Source organism: Pseudophryne corroboree, chromosome 9, assembly GCF_028390025.1.
Source record: "Pseudophryne corroboree isolate aPseCor3 chromosome 9, aPseCor3.hap2, whole genome shotgun sequence".
Taxonomy (NCBI): Eukaryota; Metazoa; Chordata; class Amphibia; order Anura; family Myobatrachidae; genus Pseudophryne; species Pseudophryne corroboree.
Window position 1 is genome coordinate 210995397 of NC_086452.1, and position 27096 is coordinate 211022492.

Here is a 27096-nt window from a genome sequence, read left to right on the forward strand (position 1 = left end):
TTTAACCATCTGGACTCAAACATGGACAACCTTAAAATCTGAACTGTAATGGCGGAGTTTGGGAAACTCTGATCTAGTCTATCAAAACTGAAAATAAGACATCAATGTTGGCTACTGGCCTGTGTTGGGTTTTTTATATGGGTGTGTATTTCAACTAATAGGATCCCATCAAAATCATAGAACTCTATTTAAAATATCTTAGGGTGGGTTCACACTACAACGATAAATCATTTGTTCAAGCGACAAACAATATATCAGTAGTGGGTCATGGGTGTGTACACCCAATATGTGACTTAAATTGGCGTGTATGGTTTTGTGTACATGCGATCCCACTGCCCATAATATGGCTGCAGAAACTGACATCACAGCTGGATGGGCAAATTCAAATTCAAATGCCCACCCAGTTGTGATGTGTGGACGACATATTGAGTGGCCATCTGGTAGTTGGGTATACTTACCTAAGCTGTTGCGCAATGGCAGGCCGGGTGCTTTGTTGCCCAGATATGTACCTAGCAATGCTTTACATGGTTCAGATAATCACAGAAGAGGAAGAAAGGAGGCAGTAATGTGATCATAATGCAATCACATTACTTCTCAGTGATCTCACCAGGATGGTACATCTGGGCAAATAAAGATTTCTTATTGCATAAATGGGTCTACTACGGTATGCCGGTGCTCAGTATCCCTGCACCCAGCATACCGGCACTGGGATCCCAACTGTCAGTATACCGGCAGCGGGGAAAGCCCAAAAGAGCCCCTTGCGGGCTTGCTGCACTCGCCGTGCTGCGGGCACGGTGGTACGCTATGCATGCCAAGCTATTTATTCTCCCTCCAGGGGTGTCGTAGACCCCCCCAAAGTGAAAATAGTTGTTGGTGTGCTGGCTGTCGGGATTCTGGCGCCGGTATGCTGAGCGCTGGGATCCCGACAGCCAGCATATCAAGTGCCACCCGCCACAAATAGGACAGTAGGGAATCTTTATTTTTGGGAAAAGACCGCAAATAATAATAAGCAGAGCATACTATGCAGCTTTTAGCTGGACAAGCTAGGTGACATTATGTAGGCAGGAGACAGGCACAGAGACCACTCCTCGCTCACCCAGGTTGTTGCAGGATGACTGAGTAGATCCCTGGGCAGTCCCCGCTGTTAGCATATATGGCTGCCAGCTTAGCCAGTAAGGGAGACAGGGATTGGGTCATCCTGTAGTCATGCAGCCACTGCAGTAAAAAATTTGTACCAACATACAGTAAATGCAACAACTAATCTGCACATATATAAATGCAACAACTAATAAGCGTAAGTGTAAATATATAAATGTATCTGTACAAGTATAAATGGAATTACTACTATACACAGACACAGTATAAATGCTTTAACCAATATACAGGGAAATATAATAATGTGCCCTCATATCTCCCCAGACTGGGCCGCTGGTTCACGTTGATGGCTAGTGACCAGTAACAGGACTCTCTGCAGGCATCTTGCTGCTGGCCACACTCAGGCCACAAGGCAGCAGGGTACTGGGAAGGCCTTGATACCCCTGAGCACGGCTGGGACTGGAATCATTCACATCTTTTTCATATCAATAATCCAAGACTGCAGAGAGCCTGCAGTGTGGGAAGGAGAACTCGCAGTTAAATAGCAGTGATAATGCTGCAGAAGACAGGGGGGAACTATAGCAGTAGGTGTCCCGCGGTCACTTTAAAGCCACAGCTCCTGGCCACTTGCAGTTGCACATTTTTTTCAGCAGTGCTTTGCTGGAGGCTGAAACACACACGGAGAATGGGGAAGGGGGCAAAGACATGAAAGGAAGAGAGGAGGAGGCAGGATGGAGAGGCTGGCTGGCTGTAATAGTCTGGGAGTGCTCTCTCCTGCCTCACAATGCTGCTGCTTGTCTCACTCTGCTGAGGAAGGGAATGATCATAACTCCGGCTCACAGGGAGCTGTTTGTTACAGCCACCCCCTCGATCCATCCTGTCCCTGACAGTAGGCACCAGGAGGCAAATGCTTCCACTGCTTCCAGGAGTTCCGCCACTGCATGAAACCACTATAATACAGTATAGTGTTTCTGCTCAAAGATAAATTAAAAAGACTAAAATTAAAGAGGTACTCTTCATAAAATAGTTTCTTTCCGGAGTACAGCAACCTCTGGTAGAGTTGCTGAATGAAACTTAATGATGTGACAGAGAAAAATTAGCACTGAATGTTGATAATTATACAGATTGACAGCTGTATGAATCTAACTGGTGGTTGCCCTTCTCCAGCACATGTGAAGGTTTGTCTATGATACAATAACATTGGCCCTCATTCCGAGTTGTTCGCTCACTAGCTGCTTTAAGCAGCATTGCACACGCTAAGCCGCCGCCCTCTGGGAGTGTATCTTAGCTTAGCAGAATTGCGAACGAAAGATTCGCAGAATTGCGAATAGAAATTACTTAGCAATTTCTGAGTAGCTCCAGACTTACTCAGTTCAGTGAGTTTCGTTCCTGGTTTGACGTCACAAACACACCCAGCGTTCGCCCAGACACTCCCCCGTTTCTTCAGACACTCCTGCGTTTTTTCCAGAAACGCCAGCGTTTTTTCACACACGCCCAGAAAATGGCCAGTTCCGCCCAGAAACACCCACTTCCTGTCAATCACACTACGATCACCAGAACGATGAAAAATCCTCGTTAAGCCGTGAGTAAAATACCAAACTTTTGTGTAAAATAACTAAGCGCATGCGCTCTGCGAACCTTGCGCATGCGCAGTAAGTGACTAATCGCAATATAGCGAAAATCGGCAACGAGCGAACAACTCGGAATGACCACCTCAGTTCCTTCTTCTGTCACTGCACCAATAGTAAGCAAATGGGTCCTAGAGTAGTAGTCGAATTATAGTATTCTGTAATTTTGAAGAAAACACAGTGTGAAAAATAGAGTCATAACCTTCTATTTCAAGAACAATGCAAGTTAGGTGTCACAATATTCACAACATTTTTATCTGACATGTAATTGACCATTTACAAATTGGATTTGTTACAATAAAAGTAATAGCTCAGACTAGACAGATTCTGGCATGAAGTTTGGTTAACATGACATTCCAAACAAAGGTCTTTGTGAAATTATCTCATAAACCCTTTATTTGATTATAATATCATTTCTGAGACATGTCTGACATTTAAATTACAAGTTTCCAGGGACACATTTTAATTTGTTGGTATTTGTGGGGACAGCTTAAAAGAAAACTAAAACTAAAAGACAAATAGGTAACATAAAATACAGCAAAACATTTGGCACACTGACAGGAATATACAATAATATATAAATGTTTGAATTCCTCACCAAGATGCAGTTTCTTAGTTTAAAAAAATAATTATAAATAATATTTGTATTGATGTTTATTTTAGAAAATCATAAAGAAAATCAAAGAGCTACTTTTCATGCAGGCTGCAAGAATGACATTCATGGCAAATACCATACATCACAAAACTACAAAATCTCAAACAGAAATTAAATTAAATTGAACTGAACAATACTAGTTACATCTATCATTCAAATTCTGCCAGAGGAAGCATTTTTTTTTAAAAATGAAGCATTTTGTGATAACAAAAATGGCAAAATATATGAAAGTCAATGAAAATGTACACATCAACAATGAAATATTATGATTTAGCCTAGATTTATTGCAATTTGAATTTTGATGATAAAAACCTACATGTTTATCCCATCCGCTACTTTACAATTTATATGATATGAAAAAAATGTTACACAGTAAATTCATTTTAATCGGTTGCTATATTTCTTTTAATGTTTCTGCAAGTCTAGCACACTACAATTCAGTTTACAAGTATTGGACTTTATTTTAGCAATATTACAAGTCAGAATAATATGAAGTGAAGGTTCTTGATTAAAAAAAAATATAGAAATTGCAGTAGACATATTTTTATATTGCAAGAAAAACCATAAATGTTACTTAACAGATTTTTCATAATTGCAGTATTTGCAAAAAATCTATTATAGGAAGTGTGGCTATTAAATAACAATACGTAGGTTATAAGTAGGTTATAATTTAGGTTTAATCATATTAAGTACTTTTTACCTCTATTACCCTTCTATATACTCCCCACACTGCTGCATTCTTATTTTCTATTGGTTAAAGCCATGCTGTAGCTCATTTTGTGGCAGCTGCCTCAAGAGCTCCAACGTTTTCTTCTTTACCTCAGGAACTGATTTCCTTGAGAACAGATTTGATTTTAAAGAAAAGAAAGAAGGCACACAGTGATACTGTAGGTCTGGCAACTGTGGAGGGTGTTCTAGCACTACAATCTGTTACTCAACCAAAAACTGCTTCACAGAGAGAGCTGTGTGAGCTGGTGCGTTGTCCTGATGAAACCATTTTTCCACAACTCTGGCCTCTCTCTTTAGATTCTTTCCTGCAAAGTTACGAAAACATTCTTATAGTAATGTTGATTCACTATTGTGCCTTCTGGTACCCAGTCTTCAAAAATAACACTCTTTATATCAAAGAAATTAATTAACATGACTTTGAAATTGGAGTTACTTTGATGTGCTTTCCTCATTCTTGGTGATGACGGTATTTTCCAGTGCATTGACTGGAAAATTGAGAATCTGCTTGAATTTGTTCCAAAATGTCTGTACAAATTTGTTGTTTTTTTTCGATTTTCTTTCTACTCGCCAGTGAGAAACCTTGGAACTGTTTTAACACATTATTTTTAATGTTAAGATCTTGATGCAAAACTTGCCTAATAGTTTCTTTGCGGATGTTTACAATTTCTGCTATCATTCAAATGCTGAGTTGACAGTCAAGTCAATTCAAGTTTTCTCAATGTTTTCCACATTTTAGTATGTTTTTGATGTGCAATACCTTCCAGGACATTCATCATCTTCAACAGCCTCACAACTGTCACTAAATCTTTTGTGCCAATCAAATGTACCTGCATGTGACATACAATCTGGCCCGTAAGCCTCAGTTAGCATACAGAAAAATTCAGTAGCCATTTTGTTAATTATAACTAAAAACATTTAAATGAATACATTGCTCTAATTTTGAACTAAGAATTTTTACGGCACACAGGAAAAACACAGTTTATTTGAAATCTGTGTGACAATAAACTATCTGTGCGAGCGTGGTGGAACTTGCAAAACCATTTTGGGATAGTCCAAGGTCAAGGTTTCCCCACTCCATTTTAACTCATGCAGTATGGTTTATTTTTACAAATACAGTCTTGCTATTTAATAGCAACACCTCTTATATGTAGGCCATTGACAGTATTGTGCAGGTCAGGTAAAGAGCTGGAGGAAGGCCCTAGCCTCTCCCTCCCCTGTCTCCTCTCACAACTCTTACTGGCTGACTGCATGTCTGGACACATCATACCCCAATCCATGCTGGATGATGAAGGTGTTGAACCTGCATCACCCAACTATGTATCACCCAACTATACAATGCATATGATGGCTAGGTCCTGCACCTGTCAGTAAAACATGAGGGACAGGAGTGTGGGGTTTGCATGGATTCCAGTCACTCTCCCATTTGTTTATTCTGTTCTATTAGCCCTTCCTGTACACCACTTGTTTTGTGCCCAAAAAATTGTGAGTTCCCTGTGGCTGCAAGTAATTCCTGCTGTGGAAGTAGGCTAGGTGGAACTAGGCTATCCCTGTTCCCACTTGATCCCTCCTGCTGTTCTCTGGAGAGAGAGAAAGAGATGGATGTAAGATGGTGCTGAGAGGGTTACAATGAAAGAAAGTGGGAGATAGAGATGGAAGGCTAGGGAGAGAAAGATGGGATGTAAGAAGTCAGAGAGACAGATGGGAGAAGACAGGGGAAGATAGAAAGATAGAGGAAAAGGGGAGATAGACCAGAACTAGAGGAAAGAGAGAGATGAATGAAGTCTAATATCGCAGGCAACAAAAGGTTGTGACCTGACACATGATGATTCCATAATATTAGTAGATGCAGTATTCTATCTCTGCATTCCTTTAAAAATAATGATCTATAAATTAAATATGGTAGCATCTTATAAAAAAAATGATCAGAATAAGGATTTCACTGAATATATTTCTAGGTAGTGTGCATTACTGAATATACTTTGGCAGATGGTTTTAAAACTACACTAACACTTATCCAATCAATTTGATAAAAATTCTCCCTAAGCCAGCCTAAGACGTTTGAATGTTGCCATGAAGTCATTTTTCCTGGGATTCCATTGGTTCTGTACTACAGAACCTGCAAGTGATTTCTGCTCATTATTGTAAAGTGATGTGGAAGGGGAGATGATGGGTGGGAGGGCTCCTGTTCACTGTTGAAATAGGAGTGTGCTATTGAGAGGCTTCATACCCTTTTCCAAGATGGCCACCAAGAGTTCTACTGAGCAGGTGCAGGGGCCATCTTGTCTTTTACTGTTTTACAGCATTACAGTGGAAGACAGATGTCATCCAATTACAGATGTCCCCAAACTCATCCTACATATAATTTCCTGGTGTTGCTCATATGCACCACAACAGCAATTGTATGCAGTTTGCCACTATTCACTGCATGTGTATGCACCAGGCATTCCTATGAAAGCCAGTGCATACAAATGTGCTCATGAACAGGCCCAGGCACACTATTCATGGCAAACATGTCATGATAATACTTACATGTTCAACAAGTGTCTTGATATTATTTTTGGAACAGAAAAGTATACAAAGGTATGACCATATAATGTATACAGTGTGCAGTATCTGATAATGCTGATTTAGACACAATTTTGAATTAATATATATAATATATAATTTAGGGGAACAGAAGATAACCTTTTCTATCCCTTAATATTAACTTTGTTTATTAAATATTTTCTAGGGCTTTGCCGTTTCCTCAGTAGATGGCCGGTAGACCTGGGGGGGGGGGCTAAACACAAGTCAGACACAATAACTAATAAATAATCGTGTACATTTGCTGTACAGCTCTCTGCACCCAGACAGCCCATATCTGTGTGCTTGAATTGAAACATCATTTATCATCATCATCACCACCACCATCATCATCATCATCATCATCAGTGAGCATTTGCACTAGCCCTACACAAGCCCTATAAGCAGAAAAGCTGACAGCAACATGCAGAAATGCTGAGAGTACCAAAAGGTGGACAGTTGTCTTTGGGGGTCATTCAGACCCGATCGCACGCTGCATTTTTTGACAGCCATGCAATCGGGTCTGAACAGTGCATGTGTGTGGCCCACAATGCACAGGCGAGTCGGCTGGACAGCAACAAATCTAATGAAGAAAGCAATCGCACCGGCGATCACAAAAAGATTGACAGGCAGAAGGCATTCGTGGGCGGCAACTCAACGTTTTCTGGGAGTGTATACGGAAAAACGCAGGCGTGCGCTGCCTTTCCGGAGGAGGATTCCTGATGTCACCACCTGTCTGGATCGTTGCAGCAGCTGAGTAAGTACTGGGCTGTGCAGAAACTGCACAAACTTTTGTTTGTGCAGCTCACTGCACAGCCGATCGCTCCACTGCAAAACGCTTACCCTCTCCCCTGTAGGCGGCGATTACCTGGTCGCAGCAGTGCAAAAAATAGCCTGCGTGCGACCAGGTCTGAATTAGGCCCTTTGAACAGTGATCACCCATAGAGTGTGCTCTGAAATTCTGGTACTTGAAATGTCCCAGATGCACTCTGACAAGGCTTGGTGAATTATCAGAAGTTAAAGTAAAAGCAGGGGACCTTGGACTGCATCATAGATGCCGACTTTCAGGCTGCCAACTCCGGGAGGGGGCAACCAGGATAAAACAGCAGATGTTGGTACTGGGGCGTGGCTTAATATAAGGGTTGGCGCAGGAGTGTGATGCAGCAAAGAGGGTTGTGCAGGGTGCATGGCTGTTGGATAGCATTATCATAGCCACGCCCCCTGCAATGCAATGCCGAGATTACAGGCATTGTAAAGTGGGGGTGGGGCTACAATGACGCAATCCCCCGGAAGAGTGGGCAAATCTTCCAGATTTGGCCTCCACCACCTGCAACCCCGGCACTTCCTGCACCAGGGTTAGGGGTGGAGGGTTAGCTTACTTACCTACCAGGTGTCGAGATCCTGCGTGTCGAGATGCCGCTGTTGGTATTTGGACTTCCGGCATCCCAAGTACCATAATCCTAATACCATCCTGTGTGGTTTCATACTACATAGATCTGCGTAGCTGCAATGGATTTTTCTAACAATTAAACCTAGCCTCATATAGTTAAAATTACAAAGGCTTGCAGCACAGGAGCATATAGCTCATGGGTTAAGTGTCTGAGGTGTATGAAGTTGGGTGTTCAAGTCCTCTGCATGACCTGTTGAGCATTAACATAAAGTTATTATTGGCAAGTTACACACAAATCACACTATTAATAATTGCTCTTAACTAACAGTAACAATGATAGTGAGAGGTAATAAAAATAAAAACTGACCGGTAAGGGTCAAGATATGGATGTGTTTTGGATAATAGGACATGGTCAGACTGGCCCACAGGGGCACAGGGGAATCCCACAGTGGGCCCCACTACCTGTTCGTAGCAAAGAAGTGTAATGTATGACATTAACTATCAATATTTTACATTAACGAAATGTGAGCAAATAGTAAAATGATAAATAATAATGACAAATAAAAAAATATATTAACGTTTGAGAATAATTGTTATAGGATGTGGAGGAAAGATTTGGGGTTAAATGTAAGTAAAGGTGAGGTGATATTGGTTGAAAAGTTTAGACAGTGCAGCCAGGCTTGGATTGGCCCACAGGGGTACAGGCAGGGAAACCACCAGTGGGCTCCACTGCCTGGGGGCCCACCTGCTGCTCTAAGGATCAGGTTCCAGACTGTGCACTTGAATAATACATGATACATATGTTACCTTAAACTGGACTATGGTGTATTTTCTACAGTGCATTGCTGTTATTAATCTGGTACATTATCATGCATGCAGCATCTGAATTTACTGTATATATTTATGAAGTTGCCCAGAGATTGCACTATCTAATGGTTAGTCAAACCAATGAGGTGGCAGGCCACACCCCCTCAGCAGACTGGACACACCCCTAAACATGGGCCCCTACCACTGCATCCCCCTGGTGGGCCCTACATGCCCCAGTCCGACACTGAGTGCAGCTACTGTAGTTGATGGGTTAGAAAATTGGCAGCAATCGCAGTAGTCTACTATGATAAGTTACGTGTAAATGGGTAAATCTCAGAATTATTTTGCAGGATACTAACAAAAGCAGAGAAATGAGGAATATATGTTATTTAATTCAATTTAGAGTAAAATATCAAAATCATATTAATGAAATAAAATTATATATATATTTTTTTTTTTGCAAATGAGTTTCGCCACACGTTTGTGGCTTAGTGAATGGGTTCTAATGCATGAAATACCATACAATGACATGAGACTGAAAGTAAAAATGGCCCTGTCCAGATTACAATAGCGTATAATCCTTTAGCTGCAGGTGGGGACAAGGTGTGTTGTTACTGTAAAGCAGAAACATTCTCAGCCACCAGTATTAAAGTATGTGAAAGCCATTTAAGACAGGCCTTTCTGAACCGCTACTAGTGTTGTGGTTCACTTGGAATGAGGACAGTCAGTGGAAGGTAGACACATGAAAGACAAACTAATCATTATAAAAATCGTACGCTGCTTGCAACCATGACTGTCCTGCCATAAGTGTCCAATCATGGGTGGCATTCTCAATATATCTGATTACCTATTATTCTTTTTCTGGGGAAGGCTTACACCTTTGTTCTGCATCTACACATTTGAGAACATTTACCAGCTTGGAGCAACTACTATGTGCTTGAATTCTTTGGCAACTAGCTCATTGTTGGACGTACTGTATGATCAGAGCACTTCTTCCATACATTGACAGAAGTTGTAGGGTACCAAACCATTAACAGAGTTGGCAACTGCAATAACATTTGAACTCTTTTTGGGACAGATTTGGAGGTGCATGCAGTTGCATGTCCAGTTGGGAATACATACTAAATCTCGGTGGACATGATGCCAGTGGTCATATGTCCGACACGGCATCCTGTTGCACAGAATCCCACTGGTGTCCCAGTAAGTATTTTTAGTATTTATAGTAGTCACAACTAATTTGTAGGGGTCCATTCTGAATTAACTTTATATGCGACCTTGTGTTTTATTTGCACACTTATCACTTATTAAAACGATTTGACACTCTATTACAGTACTTTTTAGTCTTCGTTACCTACAATAAATCTTGTTGATTGGAACATTTTACTCTTTTTTGGGACTTTGGAATAAAATCACCTTATTGATAGCAAAAACTTTATCTGTGGTTGATGTTTGATCAAGTATATCTACATGATGATTGGCTGGTGGATGAGCCCTGACCTGATGTTTAAAGAAACATTTTGAGGAACATCTATACCTGTTCCCAGGTGAGTCAGTACCCAAAAGGGATCTACATTGGTTCTTGACTGATTGCGGTCTCAAGCTTTAAAGATACCTTTAATGGATGCAACTCACCGTCATTGGGTGAGTTCTATTATGGATTCTATTCTGTTGGTGTGGCGTGATATATGGTGGATTAATCATATACCTTGTTGTTTCTTTCTTGTTTCTGGGGAGGAACGCTTATGCAACCAGCAAGAATAGCAGAGTTTAAGAGGATTAACACATCTTATTTGAGGAAAAGCGCTTGGTGGACCGCTCATTCTGTTCTGTCATGTAATTTAGGAAGCGGTGTTCCAGAGTGTGTTCTGGCCTGCAGCCTCAGGGTACAGTTTGCTTATAGTTATTGTATAGCTCATACTGTGTAGACTGACAATTTTATTACTTACCTGTTTCGTTAACATTGGTATCAAATAATATGTTTTTGAGGTCGTAGAAGTCAAATAAAATGTTATTAAAACTGTCAGATACACATATATTATGGTATTCGAGATCCATCTGATATTCAAACTATGATGCTTCTACAAAAAAAAAGAATTGATATAGAATTTGATCTATTTGAGGAGGAGAGTGTGGACCTCATAGCCACGGCATCAAAAGAGTTTCTTGATCCTCAGGCTGTTGATGCAGTGAGGCAAGTGAAAGTTACTAGTAAGGAGCAGTTTATGAGAATTCACTACAGAGTGCTTCATACAGTACAAGGAATAAGATCCATTGATGATACTATTCACTGCAACAAGCTCCTACAGTAGTTTCCTGACAATGCACTTTGAAGAAAAAAAAAACAGAAGCGTCATTTAGCTACTCTGAAAAAATATGTTGGGCCAGTGGTTCTCAAATGAGGTCCTCAAGGCACCCCAAATGGTTCAGGTTTTAGGTTTATCTATTCTTTGCCATAGGGGACTTAATAAGCACTTAATTCAATTTGATTTAACCATCTGTGCTGAGGCATGGATATACCTAAAACCTGGACCATTGGGGTGCCTTGTGGACTATGTTTGAGAACCTCTGTGTTGAGCTGTTTTTAAATCTGTACATCTCTCCATCACTTTGTTATAGGGAAAATATACTTATGGGGTCCAAAAAAAGTGATAGCCTTAAGTGTATGGAAAATGTTTCTACCAATCACATATACCCACCATCTGAAACCTATTGTATGAATGATGGTGCTGCAATTATTCAGATGCTGAAGCCAACAACCGCAAAGAATTTTCAGGAGCATGTTGCTGATGTATTCATTCCATATACTTCTAAACCAGGCATGTCCAAACTGTGGCCCGCCAGCTGTTGTGAAACTACATATCCCAGCATGCCCTGATACCGTTTTGCTGTCAGATAATGCTAAAGCAGTGTCAGGGCATGCTGGGATGTGTAGTTTTTCAACAGCTGGAGGGCCGCAGTTTGGACATGCCTGTTCTAAACCATTCCAGCATGTGAGACACCTTTATTTAGTGCGGTATATTTACAAGGAAGAATCCTTCAAATATGACACACACAACAAAGGTGTGGGACTGGATTATGTTTACTTGTGGCAGTATCAGCCTGTTTCCCCAAAAACTGCCAGAGCTTCTTATGAAATGACCAAAACAATTTTGCAACATTTTGCAAAAAATGAAATATCTACAGTCAGTGGTCGAAGTGGGGCGGTATACGGCAGTATGGTATACAGCCACTTCTTCCACTGACCCGGAAATTAGCCCAGAAAGTGCAGCAGGAGGCGAGGGAAGTGGCATCCTGCTGCACATGGTGCTCCCCATCCCTGCGCGGCGGCCGGCGGCTATGTAGAGCACTGTATTAGCTCACAGCCGCTCACCACTGCCAGCCGCCCGCCGCTCCCGCTCACCAGCCGCCCGCCGGCCCCGCTCACCAGCCACCTGCCGCTCCCGCTCACCAGCCGACCCGACGCCAGCTCACTGCTGCCAGCAACAAATAAGGTAATGTTCCCCTGCTGTCACCTCTCTCCCTGTCGTCACTGTCCCTGTCGTCACCCTCCCTGTCGTCACTGTCTCTCCCTGTCGTCACTCTCCCTGTCGTCACTGTCGTCACTCTCCCTGTCGTCACTGTCGTCACTCTCCCTGTCGTCACTGTCGTCACTCTCCCTGTCGTCACTGTCGTCACTCTCCCTGTCTTCACTGTCATCACTCTCCCTGTCGTCACTGTCGTCACTCTCCCTTTCGTCACTCTCCCTGTTGTCACTGTCGTCACTCTCCCTGTCGTCACTGTCGTCACTCTCCCTGTCATCACTGTCGTCACTCTCTCTGTCGTCACTCTCTCCCTGTCGTCACTCTCTCCCTGTCGTCACCTCCCTGTCGTCACTCTCTCTCCCCCTGTCTCTCCCCCTGCCTCTCTCTCTGTCGTCACTGTCTCTCTCTGTCGTCACTGTCTGTCCCTCTCATCACTCTCCCTGTCGTCACTGTCGTCACTCTCCCTATTATTACTGTCGTCACTCTCACTGTCGTCACTGTCGTTACTCTCACTGTCGTCACTGACGTCACTGTCGTCACTCTCACTGTCGTCACTCTCACTGTCGTCACTCTCACTGTCGTCACTCTCTCCCTGACGTCACTCTCTCTCTCCCTGTCATCACTCTCCCTGTCATCACTTTCCCTGTCGTCACTCTCTTCCTATCGTCACTGTCGTCACTCTATCCCTGTCGTCACTGTCGTCATTCTCTCCCTGTCGTCACTGTCGTCACTCTCTCCCTGTCATCACTGTCGTCACTCTCTCCCTGTCATCACTCTCTCCCTGTCGTCACTCACTCCCAGGCGTCATTTTCTCCCCCTTTATCTCCCCCGGTCTGTCCCCCTGTCATCACTGTTTCTCCGTCGTCACTCTCCCTGTCGTCACTGTCTCTCTCTCCCTGTCATCACTCTCTATCCCTGTCTCTCTCCCTGTCGTCACTGTCTCTCTCCCTGTCGTCACTGTCTCTCTCCCTGTCGTCACTGTCTCTCTCCCTGTCGTCACTCTGGCTGTCCCTGCTGTCACAATTTCGGCTCATTCAGTGTGCTACAATGTGAATTTCAGCTCATTCAGTGTGCTACAATGTGAATTTTGGCTCATTCAGTGTGCTACAAGGTGAATTTCCGCTCATACCGTGTGCTATAATGTGAATTCCGGCTCATTCAGTGTGCTACAATGTGAATTTTGGCTCATTCAGTGTGTTACAAGGTGAATTTTGGCTTATTCAGTGTGCTACAAGGTGAATTTCGGCTCATACCGTATGCTACAATGTGAATTTTGGCTCATTCAGTGTGCTATAATGTGATTTTCGGCTCATACCGTGTGCTACAATGTGAATTTTGGCTCATTCAGTGTGCTACAATGTGATTTTCGGCTCATTCAGTGTGCTACAATGTGAATTTCGGCTCATTCAGTGTGCTATAATGTGATTTTCGGCTCATACCGTGTGCTACAAGGTGAATTTCGGCTCATACCGTGTGCTACAATGTGAATTTTGGCTCATTCAGTGTGCTATAATGTGAATTTGGGCTCATTCAGTGTGCTACAATGTGAATTCTGGCTCATTCAGTGTGCTACAAGGTGAATTTCGGCTCATACCGTGTGCTACAAGGTGAATTTCGGCTCATTCAGTGTGCTACAAGGTGAATGTCGGCTCATTCAGTGTGTTACAATGTGAATTTTGGCTCATTCAGTGTGCTACAATGTGAATTTGGGCTCATTCAGTGTGCTACAATGTGAATTTTGGCTCATTCAGTGTGCTATAATGTGAATTTCGGCTCATACCGTGTGCTACAAGGTGAATTTCGGCTCATTCAGTGTGCTATAATGTGAATTTGGGCTCATTCAGTGTCCTACAATGTGAATTCCGGCTCATTCAGTGTGCTACAATGTGAATTTCGGCTCATACCGTGTGCTACAAGGTGAATTTCGGCTCATACCGTGTGCTACAAGGTGAATTTCGGCTCATTCAGTGTGCTACAAGGTGAATTTTGGCTCATTCAGTGTGTTACAATGTGAATTTCGGCTCATTCAGTGTGCTATAATGTGAATTTGGGCTCATTCAGTGTGCTACAATGTGAATTTCGTCTCTTTCAGTGTGCTACAATGTGAATTCCGGCTCATTCAGTGTGCTACAATGTGAATTTCGGCTCATACCGTGTGCTACAAGGTGAATTTCGGCTCATTCAGTGTGCTACAATGTGAATTTCGGCTCATTCAGTGTGCTATAATGTGAATTTCAGCTCATTCAGTGTGCTATAATGTGAAAGGGGCACCAGTACTAGATAGTATAAGGGGTTCTACTACACGGGACACGCCCCCTTTTGGGTGACCACGTCCCCTTTTTGGGTGACCACGTCCCCTTTTCTGGAGCATAATTACATCCTTGACTTTTGCATACCCCCACTTCAAAATTTCCACTTCGACCACTGTCTACAGTAGAGATGTGCACAGTCCCCCCTGTTTTGGTTTGGTTCTAATTCATCATATGCTTTGGTTTTGTTTTTTGCAAAACAACCCTCAAGTGCTTCGGTTCAGATTTATTTTTTTTGTTCAGTTAAAGATTGACTAAGAAAATTGAAAATCATTGATTAAAAATCAATAAAAACGGCTAAGATCATGTAGCTTTTGCAATCCAAAACCCAAAATTTGGATTTAAAATCTGAATTTCTAAACCACGTGAAGGGCCGAACCAGGACTTGGTTTGGATCAGATCTCCTTGGAAGATCCAGATCGGGTTTTGGTTCAGTTTGGATTCACAAAATTCAAGTGGATTCAGATTTCTGGAAAACCAAACTGCATATCTCTAATCCAGATATGCAGCACGTTCAGCATATTCAGGTAGAAGCAGATGGTTGTATGATTCTCCATGCAAAATATGATACCCTACAGGTTTATTTATATATATATATATATATATATATATATATAGCAACAAAGATATACAGGCGGCACTCAGCAGACTTGAAACAGACGATTAAGCAAACGTAATTTTAATAACCACAGGCCGACATGTTTCGGAGACCACTCTCCGTCCTCAGGGCCAGACAAAAGTGTGCACAAGACAAACATACATAAATACCACAGGGAATCAAATTCTAACAAGCCTAACCGTACTCACCTTCTACACGGTGCGCCCGCTCGCCCGCTGACCTGATCCACTTCCACGTCTCCCTGCAGTGACGACACGGTGCGCCGCGTCGCAGGGTAGTACCATGGCAACCCAGGTACACCATACTTGCATCCCGGGCACCAGCTGTAAACAAGTGTGATCACATAATTAAAAACAGTGTGTAAAGCATGCAAAGAGTTATCAAGCAAAGATCCTATATCATCTCCTAAATAGTGCAATTAAAACTTTAACATTGTGTGTAATAATGATTACTAATAAACTGAGAGTTAGTCATAGCGGATGCCTATAGCATTATCTAACAGTTGTACTTATTAATATTAAAGTTGGAATCTATATCAACAAAGGTGCCTATGCTGCACAACAGTAGTACACTCACTGAATATATAATCAATTACTAAAACAATTGATATCCAAAAAATGAACAAGGGCGATTACATAAAGTAATTACAAAAAGCATTGGAGACCTAAGTTCTCATTCAATCCCTTAGGGGAAATAGTCCCCAGGGTGTGGATCCACATAGATTCCTTTTGAAGTAAAATTCTATCCCTATTACCTCCCCTTAACGACTTAGGGACATGGTCGATAAGGATAGCCCTAACACTGGCTACTCCATGTTTGGCATCCAGAAAATGCCTCGCAAACGGTTGGTCACTAAAGCCCTTCTCCTGTGCTTTTTTGATAGCACTGCGGTGAAGGGCCATTCTCTCACTAAATTGTCTTATGGTCTTGCCTATGTAGGCAAGGCCACAAGGATAAGTGAGGAGGTATACTACATGTGTTGTAGTGCATGTCAATCTGTGTCAAATTTTAATTTTGCATCCTGTGTGAGGATGATTAAAGGTAGGGCCTGTCATTAAGGTGTTACAGGTCGCACACCCCAAGCATCTATAACACCCCTGTTTAGCTCTGAGGAAGTGAGATTAATTTTCTCTGGTTAACTTAGTAACATCTAGTTTCATAATGAGATCTCCCAGATTGCTGCCCCGTGTATGGCAGGGCATGTATGTTTGGTGACCCAGGGCAGTCTAGGGTCTCCTATTTTATTGCCTTTAGTTGCAGGTCTGAGCATTTGGTCACGTGTGATGTTAAGGACCTTCGTTTTGGAGGCCTGTAGTTCTCTTAAAGGGTAACCACGTTGGACAAATTTTTGAAGCATGCCATCAAGGGCTATAATAGTCTCCTCAGGATCCGAGGTGATTCTGCGCACTCGCATAAACTGCGAGTTCGGCAGGCCCTTCCTGAGAGCTAAGGGTGGAAACTTTGATGACATAAAAATGTGTTTCTATCCGTAGATTTAACAAAAATGGACGTTGATAGTTGCCTATTCTTCAATGTGATAGTGACGTCCAAATAGTTGATACTCACTTCATCTATCACAGTGGTGAATTTCACCACATGTGAGGTACTATTGTGTTGTGCCCAAAGTGGGGCCAAATCATCCTTAGTACCCTTCTAAAATCTGAATTTCTAAACCACGTGAAGGGCCGAACCAGGACTTGGTTTGGATCAGATCTCCTTGGAAGATCTAGATCGGGTTTTGGTTCAGTTTGGATTCACAAAATTCAAGTGGATTCAGATTTCTGGAAAACCAAACTGCATATCTCTAATCTAGATATGCAGCACGTTCAGCATATTCAGGTAGAAGCAGATGGTTGTATGATTCTCCATGCAAAATATATTACCCTACAGGGTTATTTTTATATATATATATATATATATATATAGTAGAATGCTCAATCGACCTTGGGACTATAGAGATCAGTCCTGTTATGTGCTATCTAATGATGCTCCAAACGATTCTTTCATTAAGCCCTGCTGAATAAATTGTGTTGAGCTCGAAGATCCAAGTGGCTTCTTTTCGGAGCAACCGGCCATCTCGGTCACCTCCCCCGCATCTTTGGATAGTACATAACAGGACTGATCTCTATAGTCCCAAGGTCGATTGCCGACACAGGTCTGCACTCCTCACTTGAGGGACATATGGCCATGAGCCAGTATGGGTCGACAGCTCACCAGGTGGCTTGAGCTTTAGATCTCCAGTCCGACAGTCAATACTCTATATTATGTAGTTATGTATTTATGTTAACTTGCTCTGTTTTCATCAGCTCCCTTTACCCCCTGTTCACACACACTTCTGGTTCTATACTGGTCTGCCTCTCCAACATTTACCGATATGCCTTTGGTGGTTAAGGGGCTGCTGTCCACTTCGGTACTTTTCTGTATTCTTTACTATAGGGTACTTTATTGGTATGTTCTTGGCTAATGTCGCTATATCCGTGCTCTGCACTGTAGTCCTCATGTGTACACTTCTCTTTCTTTACAGCACCCCTGCCTCTGCTCACGCAGCGCTTCCCGGATGTTGCTAGGCAACGGGCTAACACAGGCGCAATGCTGATGTCACTTCTCATCACCTCTCAGCGCCACCCAGCAACGGGGACGGAGAGGACTTTCACCTGCGGTTTGGCGGGCTCTTTCTCCTCTATATGGGAGAGTACACTTTCTTTTTCTTTCACTCTCACATCTTGACAAAGGGGCTGGACACCCCGAAACGTTGATGTATTATGGTGTGATTTTTGATTAATACATTGTTCTTATACAAGACCCTGAGTGCCGCAGCGTTTGTTAATTCTAATTTCAATTAATCTACTGGGGGCACAGAATCTGCCAGCGGAGTGCCGGGCTACGTGATCTACCATATATATATATATATATATATACATATATATATATATATATAGTAACATAGTATTTGAGGTTGAATAGAGGCAAATTGCCCATCGTGTTCAACCTGTTTGATATATATATATATATATATAAAAAGTGTTAGGTGTGGAACCGCACTAGTTGAACAATAATACAAAAGTACAAAATGATTGTAAAAGATGAGATACCAATATACATACAGTTATCAAGTAAATCTTAAACTGCTAATGATTGGCGGTGCTCCCAGGAATTTTGTAGGTTATACTACAATTGGAAAAGGCAAGAGAAAAAGACAAAAAACCCTTGTTTGGGAGCACTCATTTGTAATGATAAGAATAGTATATATGATGAAAAAATATTAAGACATAACCTTTATTTAATCCTTGGATAAAAAGAACTTTTGGATAAAAAAATTGGGACTCGTGTATGGTATTAGCTATTTATAAAATCTTGTTTAACCTTTTTAGCAAATGAGGTACAAGATAATTGAAATGGTGAAAATATCAGTGGGGTGGTGGGGGATACCAAATGGTCTCTTAGAATACAGGGTATCCAGAAGATCACTGTGCTTGCCTGAATTTGGGATATCAATGATGGGACAATATAGACAAATCTGAGTTTGGTCAAGGTAGATCTCAAGAGGAATGTGAAAAGGATGGAGCAAGGAATGTAATGGGGCTTCCCTTAGTGGAAGAGAAGGGGGGGGGCTTGGGGCCTGGGGGGTGCAGGGGCCCACTGCACCTGGTATTCTCAGGAGGTTTCCCGTCCTAGTACTGGCCAGGCCATGCCTGCTTAGCTTCCGAGATCAAAGAAGATCGGGCGTATTCAGGGTAGTATGGCAGTGGGCCATTATTGGAAGCAAGGAGAGGAAAAGACACCTCTATTTTCTGTACTTTAGTAAATCAATACCATGATGGTCTGAGATGGTTTTTCCAGATGAGAGAGTGTGTATGGGGGTTTATGGGATAAGGGCAGGTTTATCCTTTAAAAATGGCCCACTGCACCTGGTATTCTCAGGAGGTTCCCCTTCCTAATACTGACCAGGCCATACCTGCTTAGCTTCCGAGATTGGACAAGATCGGGCGTATTCAGGGTAGTATGGCCGTGGGCCGTTAATAAAGGGGAAGGAAAGGTACCACTCTCCTTACTGTACTTCACATAAATCAGGACCAAAAAACGGTATGAAATGGTTATTCCAGAAAAGAGTGTTTGACATGAAGATATATGTTAGAAATAGTAAATTATGTTCTGCAAGTGCAGGGTTGTTTGCTAAATGGGAGAAGAACCCACAAGATAAATTAAGAGCTCACGGCTGGCTCACAAAAAAATATTTTGAACACAAAATGTACAATATTGCTTGCTTCAGAGAAACAGAAAACACAAAATGTGCAATATTGCTTGCTCCATAGAAACAGAAATGATAATTGAAAAGATACAGGTTTTTAGAGCTCAGGGCTGGCTCACAATAAATACATTAAACCTTATTACATCCTCTTGAGGACTGACATAACATTAGAGAATAATAGAAAATATTTTATACTCAATAACTGCTATTAATATTTTGCAATCAATTGCTACTATTAGTTAAGACCATAAGAATAGAAAAATACATTAATGTAAGGAGTAAGTAACATGTCTATGAATGATATCCATAAGGGCATTAGCGGGGAAGTAGTAAAATGTGAATTATAAACAATCTTATAAATACTACATTTGGTGCTCCTGTTGCTATACAATACTGCTGCAAGAGCAAGTTGTTCAGAGGGGGAGAGAATAATGATCAAGTCCTGGTGGTCTGTAGTATATTACCGCAGCCACAATGTGTGCGGCCAGTGTTAACCAGGAATCCCCCGGCGTTCACTGGTGAACGCCGGGGGATTCCTGGTTAACACTGGCCGCACACATTGTGGCTGCGGTAATATACTACAGACCACCAGGACTTGATCATTATTCTCTCCCCCTCTGAACAACTTGCTCTTGCAGCAGTATTGTATAGCAACAGGAGCACCAAATGTAGTATTTATAAGATTGTTTATAATTCACATTTTACTACTTCCCCGCTAATGCCCTTATGGATATCATTCATAGACATGTTACTTACTCCTTACATTAATGTATTTTTCTATTCTTATGGTCTTAACTAATAGTAGCAATTGATTGCAAAATATTAATAGCAGTTATTGAGTATAAAATATTTTCTATTATTTTCTAATGTTATGTCAGTCCTCAAGAGGATGTAATAAGGTTTAATGTATTTATTGTGAGCCAGCCCTGAGCTCTAAAAACCTGTATCTTTTCAATTATCATTTCTGTTTCTATGGAGCAAGCAATATTGCACATTTTGTGTTTTCTGTTTCTCTGAAGCAAGCAATATTGTACATTTTGTGTTCAAAATATTTTTTTGTGAGCCAGCCGTGAGCTCTTAATTTATCTTGTGGGTTCTTCTCCCATTTAGCAAACAACCCTGCACTTGCAGAACATAATTTACTATTTCTAACATATATCTTCCTGTCAAACACTCTTTTCTGGAATAACCATTTCATACCATTTTTTGGTCCTGATTTATGTGAAGTACAGTAAGGAGAGTGGTACCTTTCCTTCCCCTTTATTAACGGCCCACGGCCATACTACCCTGAATACGCCCGATCTTGTCTGATCTCGGAAGCTAAGCAGGTATGGCCTGGTCAGTATTAGGAAGGGGAACCTCCTGAGAATACCAGGTGCAGTGGGCCATTTTTAAAGGATAAACCTGCCCTTATCCCATAAACCCCCATACACACTCTCTCATCTGGAAAAACCATCTCAGACCATCATGGTATTGATTTACTAAAGTACAGAAAATAGAGGTGTCTTTTCCTCTCCTTGCTTCCAATAATGGCCCACTGCCATACTACCCTGAATAAGCCCGATCTTCTTTGATCTCAGAAGCTAAGCAGGCATGGCCTGGCCAGTACTAGGACGGGAAACCTCCTGAGAATACCAGGTGCAGTGGGCCCCTGCACCCCCAGGCCCCAAGGCCTCCCTCCCCCCCCTTCTCTTCCACTAAGGGAAGCCCCATTACATTCCTTGCTCCATCCTTTTCACATTCCTCTTGAGATCTACCTTGACCAAACTCAGATTTGTCTATATTGTCCCATCATTGATATCCCAAATTCAGGCAAGCACAGTGATTTTCTGGATACCCTGTATTCTAAGAAACCATTTGGTATCCCCCACCACCCCACTGATATTTTCACCATTTCAATTATCTTGTACCTCATTTGCTAAATAGGTTAAACATGATTTTATAAATAGCTAATACCATACACGAGTCCCAATTTTTTTGTCCAAAAGTTCTTTTTATCCAAGGATTAAATAAAGGTTATTTCTTAATATTTTTTCATCATATATACTATTCTTATCATTACAAATGAGTGCTCCCAAACAAGGGTTTTTGTCTTTCTCTCTCTATATATCTATATATATCTATATATATCTATATATATATATATATATATATATATATATACCAGTCAGATGACTATGTGCTGGCAGTGCTGAACTGAAGAAGCCATACAAGTCCGATACAAGCTGTCTATAGATGGATGCTCTGTTATGCACAAAATGCCCAGATAAAGAAATATTGGGGTATATTTACTCATGTGTGGGTTTTTCAGAAGTTGAGAGGTTGCCCATCACAACCGATCAGATTCTCCACTTAACATTTATTTAGCTGCTTCTAGAACATAATAGTTAGAATCTGATTGGTTGCTGTGCGCAACATCTCCATTTAAAAAAAAAAACACCTCACACCTTAGTAAATATACCCTATTAACTGAAACACTTCTATGTAAATATGTTCAATTAGTGTGTTTTGTTTGTATTGTCCATTAGACAGGTTACCTTGGACATTTCTTTACCTTGTCTTTTAAATGAAAGACTACTGTAGTTCACAAAGTCACTGGGAATTATAGCTGTAGAGTAATGCAAGCTTACTGCCATAATATGTTTCTGACATCAGCTCAGTTCTTCTATTATCCATATGCTGTTTTCAGCTTTTAGTTTCATTACAAAAACCTGCTGTGCTTTAGACTATTAAGTTATTATAAATGAAAGGCCACAATGGCATATCATCCTCCTTGCTATATTCATTAATATGAGCTGTTTAAGAGTTGCAAAGTAGCAAAATGATGATTCCTTTGTATTTACCCATGTAAATCACCTTTTAGATAATTAAAATCATTAGTTTGTAGTGATGTATAGCAATTCTATATATTTCCATAAACTCTGCAGACACCAGCAAGGCTTGAGAGCATGTGACCGAATATCAGGACATGTGTTTTGTCATTTGGCCATGATAGTAACATATAGTCTTGGCTCCTTGTAATTGCTTTTTTTTATTCCCCGTGTTATGCCTGGATTTCATCTCATTTCAGCCGTCCGAATCATATATTTCAAGTGGCAGAGATGATCAAAGCATTTTCTAGACAGACAAGAAAATGAGCAGGGAGCAGGGGGAACATCTGTGAAAGGATGACATTGAGGAAAAAGATTCTTCTATTACCACATTCCACGACTGACATTGTCACAACGGCCATGCCACTGATATTTCTCCTCTCATCTTCGGGACAGTTCCACTCATCATCTGGATGACTTACTATAGTGACTGTTATAAGTTTAATATGTCAACTGATAGAGATTGGCAGCTTAACCATTTTGTGCAAGCAAATGATCCTATATATACTAAAAGGCTAATGCTGCTCCTCACCCCTCTGGGGGGAATGAAAGTGTTTTCCATGCACTGGCAGCCACTAGATGGTGCCCAACAGAGAAATACAAGTGCTGCTCTATTCGGCCGTGAACAGCCACCGGAGCCGATATTACTGTTATATTGTTCCTTCATTTTGACGGGTTGGTAACTAGCTTTTAATATAGTGGTGACTTTCGACATACATATACAGTAATATGCACTTTAACACATTAGCTAACAACAAAACTATTTACTTACAGTATAAATGATGATTCTATAGCCGTTTCATTCAAGCCTCTAATCACTGATTAAAAAATGTGTCATATTAGATTAATTTGCAGTAGGTGGAGATTATAGGGGCTGATATATCAAGACCAGCTATTACTTAATATCTTATAGCCACATATCGTAGCAATAAAAAATTATCAGTGATATGTTTTAAAATTCTCATGCACAAGCAGATATTAATAGAGATGATCAGAATGTATCCCTTTCCCAAAAAAACTGTGATATTGTAGCCTATAAAATAAGGCATTATCTATCAAGAGGCAAGACTGCATTTGGCCAGATCGCAATTGCAGCACTAAAGAATAGATGGACTTCACAATCTAATGGCTCTGTTACCCTCTTAATGCATATGGGGGACATTTAATTGATTTGGAAATTCTCAGAAAAGTGCAGATTTCTGAAAAGATTTTACATTGGCCCCTAAGTATTAGGTACATACAGACACATATTTTTAACAAATGTCCAATACTCCTTTTCCTCTTATATGAACATCCCGGGTTTTTACACATGAATGTGCACCTACCCAGGATTTTTGTCAGTGGAAACAGCTACAAGTCAAAAATCCTGTGTAAAGAGACCTGGGATTTTTACTGTGGTCGCAAGCAGGGTTTTTATTATTATTATTATTATTATTATTATTATTATTATCCTTTATTTATATGGCGCCACAAGGGTTCCACAGCGCCCAATTACAGAGTACAAATGCACATAAAAAAATAGGAAAACAGTGACTTACAGTTGAAGACAATATAGGACAAGTACAGGGCAACTAAGCATAACTACACCAGTAAACATAGAGATAAGTTCCAGGTGGTCAAAAAACTGTGGGATCTGGGCAGTTGAGGATTATTAAAGTAAGAAAAGTATAAGCACATGAGGGAAGAGGGCCCTACTCGTGAGAGCTTACATTCTAAGGGGAGGGGTAGACAGACAGGGGTGACACAGATGGGGTACATAGAGAGCGTGGAACAGAGGGTTAGGATGAGATTTGGCTGGGTTTGGTAAAGAAATGGGTCTTAAGAGCCCGTTTGAAGTTTTGTAGAGAGGTGGAGAGTCTGAGGGGGAGAGGTAAAGAATTCCAGAGAAAGGGAGCAGCACGTGAAAAATCTTGGAGATAGGAGCGGGTCTATCCCGGGTGAGCTGCAGTGAAAACACATTTCCAAAAAGCTGCTGATTGTTCACTCCTGGGCACTGGCAGGTGATGTCATTGCCCAGGGACCAGAGGAGATGCTGGGAAAGGCTTTTTTAACATTCTGGTTACTGTTGGGAGAGCTGGGCACACAGGCTACAATTTGGTGCTGGGCACAGGTGACAGAACACAGAGAGGGCGCTGGTCACACAGAGAGCCACAACAAAGGCTAGTTTTTGACAACACTGGTTTTATTGTGCTTTCCCAGGTTTTCCCTAATTCAATGGAAATGATGTCAACCAGGGAAGAACCCGGGAATACAGTGCATTGAAATCGGGGACATTGGAGATTGAGACCCAGCTAAATGCTGGATTAAAAATCTGGGTCATTCCCAGGATTTAGGTGGAAAAGCAGTATAATAAGTACTCGTAATGTCATACAGAACATCTTTAGTGAGTACTGTATATGCACTTACTATATATATATATATATATATATATATATATATGGACTAGAAAATGGGAATGACCTCTTGGGCAGGTTGTGAAGCATAGCAAATTATACAATGGTAAATATTTACACTTCTTTTATACTGAATGAGGCGGGTCGCACCCAGGAGCCTAACACGGGTGCTTCCCGGCTGCAAACTCCTCAGGCCCTCATCAACGCTGTTTCCAACCCGGCATATTGCCAGGTTGGTGACATCAGCAGTGATGCAGCGGGGGCGGTTCTTGAAGATATTATCTATGATCTTTAAGCACCGCCGGTCCACACAGAGTGGACAGGAAATGGGTCACATTAACCTGGCTTCCCGCCTACACCGCACAAAGAGTTAGGTTGAACCCGAGTTCAACCCTGCAAACTGCCCAAATTGGAATACTGCGTCACTCGACCTGGATTATTCCAACTGGGCCCTTTTACACTGCACAGCAACATGGGTTATGCACGCTCATGTGCAATAACCCGTATTCAAAGCTGGCAGTGTAAAAGGGGTATAACGCTAGGTCCTCTATCTAAGATTTTTTGGAATAAATCAGCTTAATTAATTGCTGATTGGCAGTGAAACAAAGCTCCGTAGCAGACTATTATCATTTACTGTAATCATTATATTAATAAACAAAGGAGAAGTAAAAATAAACATGTGGAACCCATTTATATAGAGTAATAAGAGAAAGCTTTCATAGAACTTGCTCATAAAGAGATCTCACAGCCTTTATGTAAATAATGAAAAATGGCTAAGTGCCACCTGCCCTCAGGAAAACTGCCTTATCATATTAATCAGTGTCTAATTCTAAGATGAGAAGACGAGTTCTTCAAGGTCACTATACACATAGTTCTAGCCGGGTTCAGCCCTGCAGATCACAATCAGCAGCACCTTATCAAATGTGATGTATCAGGAACACAGTCTATGAATGTGATGATTCATAGAGAAACATTGCATGGCTGCAAAAAGGGATGACAAGGTCCCTCATGTAAGAGTTCACCTTTTATACACAGGAATAGAAAGCTCTTGTTAAATGGAAGAGAAATAGCATGTCTGAACAAGAGTTTCTTTTGTACTTTAAACACAAATGGCAGTGGATGATTCTTATGTCTCACAAAGAGTACAACAATAACTTTCTGCAAGATTGTAAAGTGTCTTCATTTACCGTACACTTTCATTGTCACATAAACTTCATAAATCTACTGAACAGAAAGTCATATAAAATGTGTCATTTAACTTTGTATTTATTTTCTTAACACTGTGAAAAGAAAGAGTATACACTGCTGGTTTAAACATACAATAAGATATTTAAACAGGTATCTAAATAAACCTTTTTAACAAAGGCATGATACAGTACGGTGTTGATATGGGATCTTAAAAAGGACTCCAACCCCATCAAGGGAGTTATTCAGGATTGCAAGCAAACGGATTTAAATAAGAAACTAATTCAGTAAGGATTGCAAAATTTGTGAATCACAATCTGGGCGATTATTGAACGACTGTGCATGTGCACCATTCACATTGCACAAGTAATAATAGCAACAGAAAATACATACACATCATGATCGCGATGCAAATGCTGTTTGACTGACAGGAAGCCAGCTTTTCTGGGCGGAAACCTGACGTTTTCAGGGTCTATCTGAAAAAACGCACGTGTGCCCAGGCATTTTTAAGGAGGGCCTCTGACGTCAGTGAGGACCACTTCCAACCTCTAGTGTCTCAAAAATTGTAGCCACGATGAGCGTTGCTTCATCTGTACATTGCACAAGCGTGCACACCCAAAAATGTAAATATTTAATTAGAAAAGCCAATTTCGCAGTACTTGGGCGAGGTTGCAGACATTTTCTACAAAATGTGTGTTGGGAGAAGTGTATGAGAAAATGTGGAAAACATCCTGGACCCCAAAAAACTGACAACTGAGACAGCATAACCTGCAATAAGTGCATACGTGACTTAGCAGCATCCTGGACAGAATACAGAGGTGCAAGAAAAGCCAACATTCTGCTTGTACAGAGATGCAAGAAAGTCACATCCCTGGCAGTGAACACAGACACAAAACACCGGCATCATGGACACAGCCAGGCAGTGTTGGACTGGGGCATGAAGGGCCCACCGGGAAATGAAGTGGTAGGGGCCCATGTTTAGGGGTATGATCAGTCTCCAGAGGGGGTGTGGCCAGCCGCTACATTGGTTTGCTTAACCATTAGTGAGTACATGGGCTGGGCCCCTTGACAAATATATAAATAC

General features: G+C 41.4%; 4 pseudogenes; 2 read left to right on the forward strand and 2 right to left on the reverse strand.

Annotated features, from left to right (window-relative positions):
- Positions 1–18948: 18948 nt before the first annotated feature.
- LOC134962342 (5S ribosomal RNA) lies at positions 18949–19066 on the reverse strand (annotated as a pseudogene).
- A 145-nt stretch (positions 19067–19211) lies between these two features.
- LOC134963985 (5S ribosomal RNA) lies at positions 19212–19329 on the reverse strand (annotated as a pseudogene).
- Positions 19330–20833: 1504 nt separating this feature from the next.
- LOC134962804 (5S ribosomal RNA) lies at positions 20834–20951 on the forward strand (annotated as a pseudogene).
- Positions 20952–21096: 145 nt separating this feature from the next.
- LOC134964571 (5S ribosomal RNA) lies at positions 21097–21214 on the forward strand (annotated as a pseudogene).
- The last annotated feature ends 5882 nt before the right edge of the window (positions 21215–27096 follow it).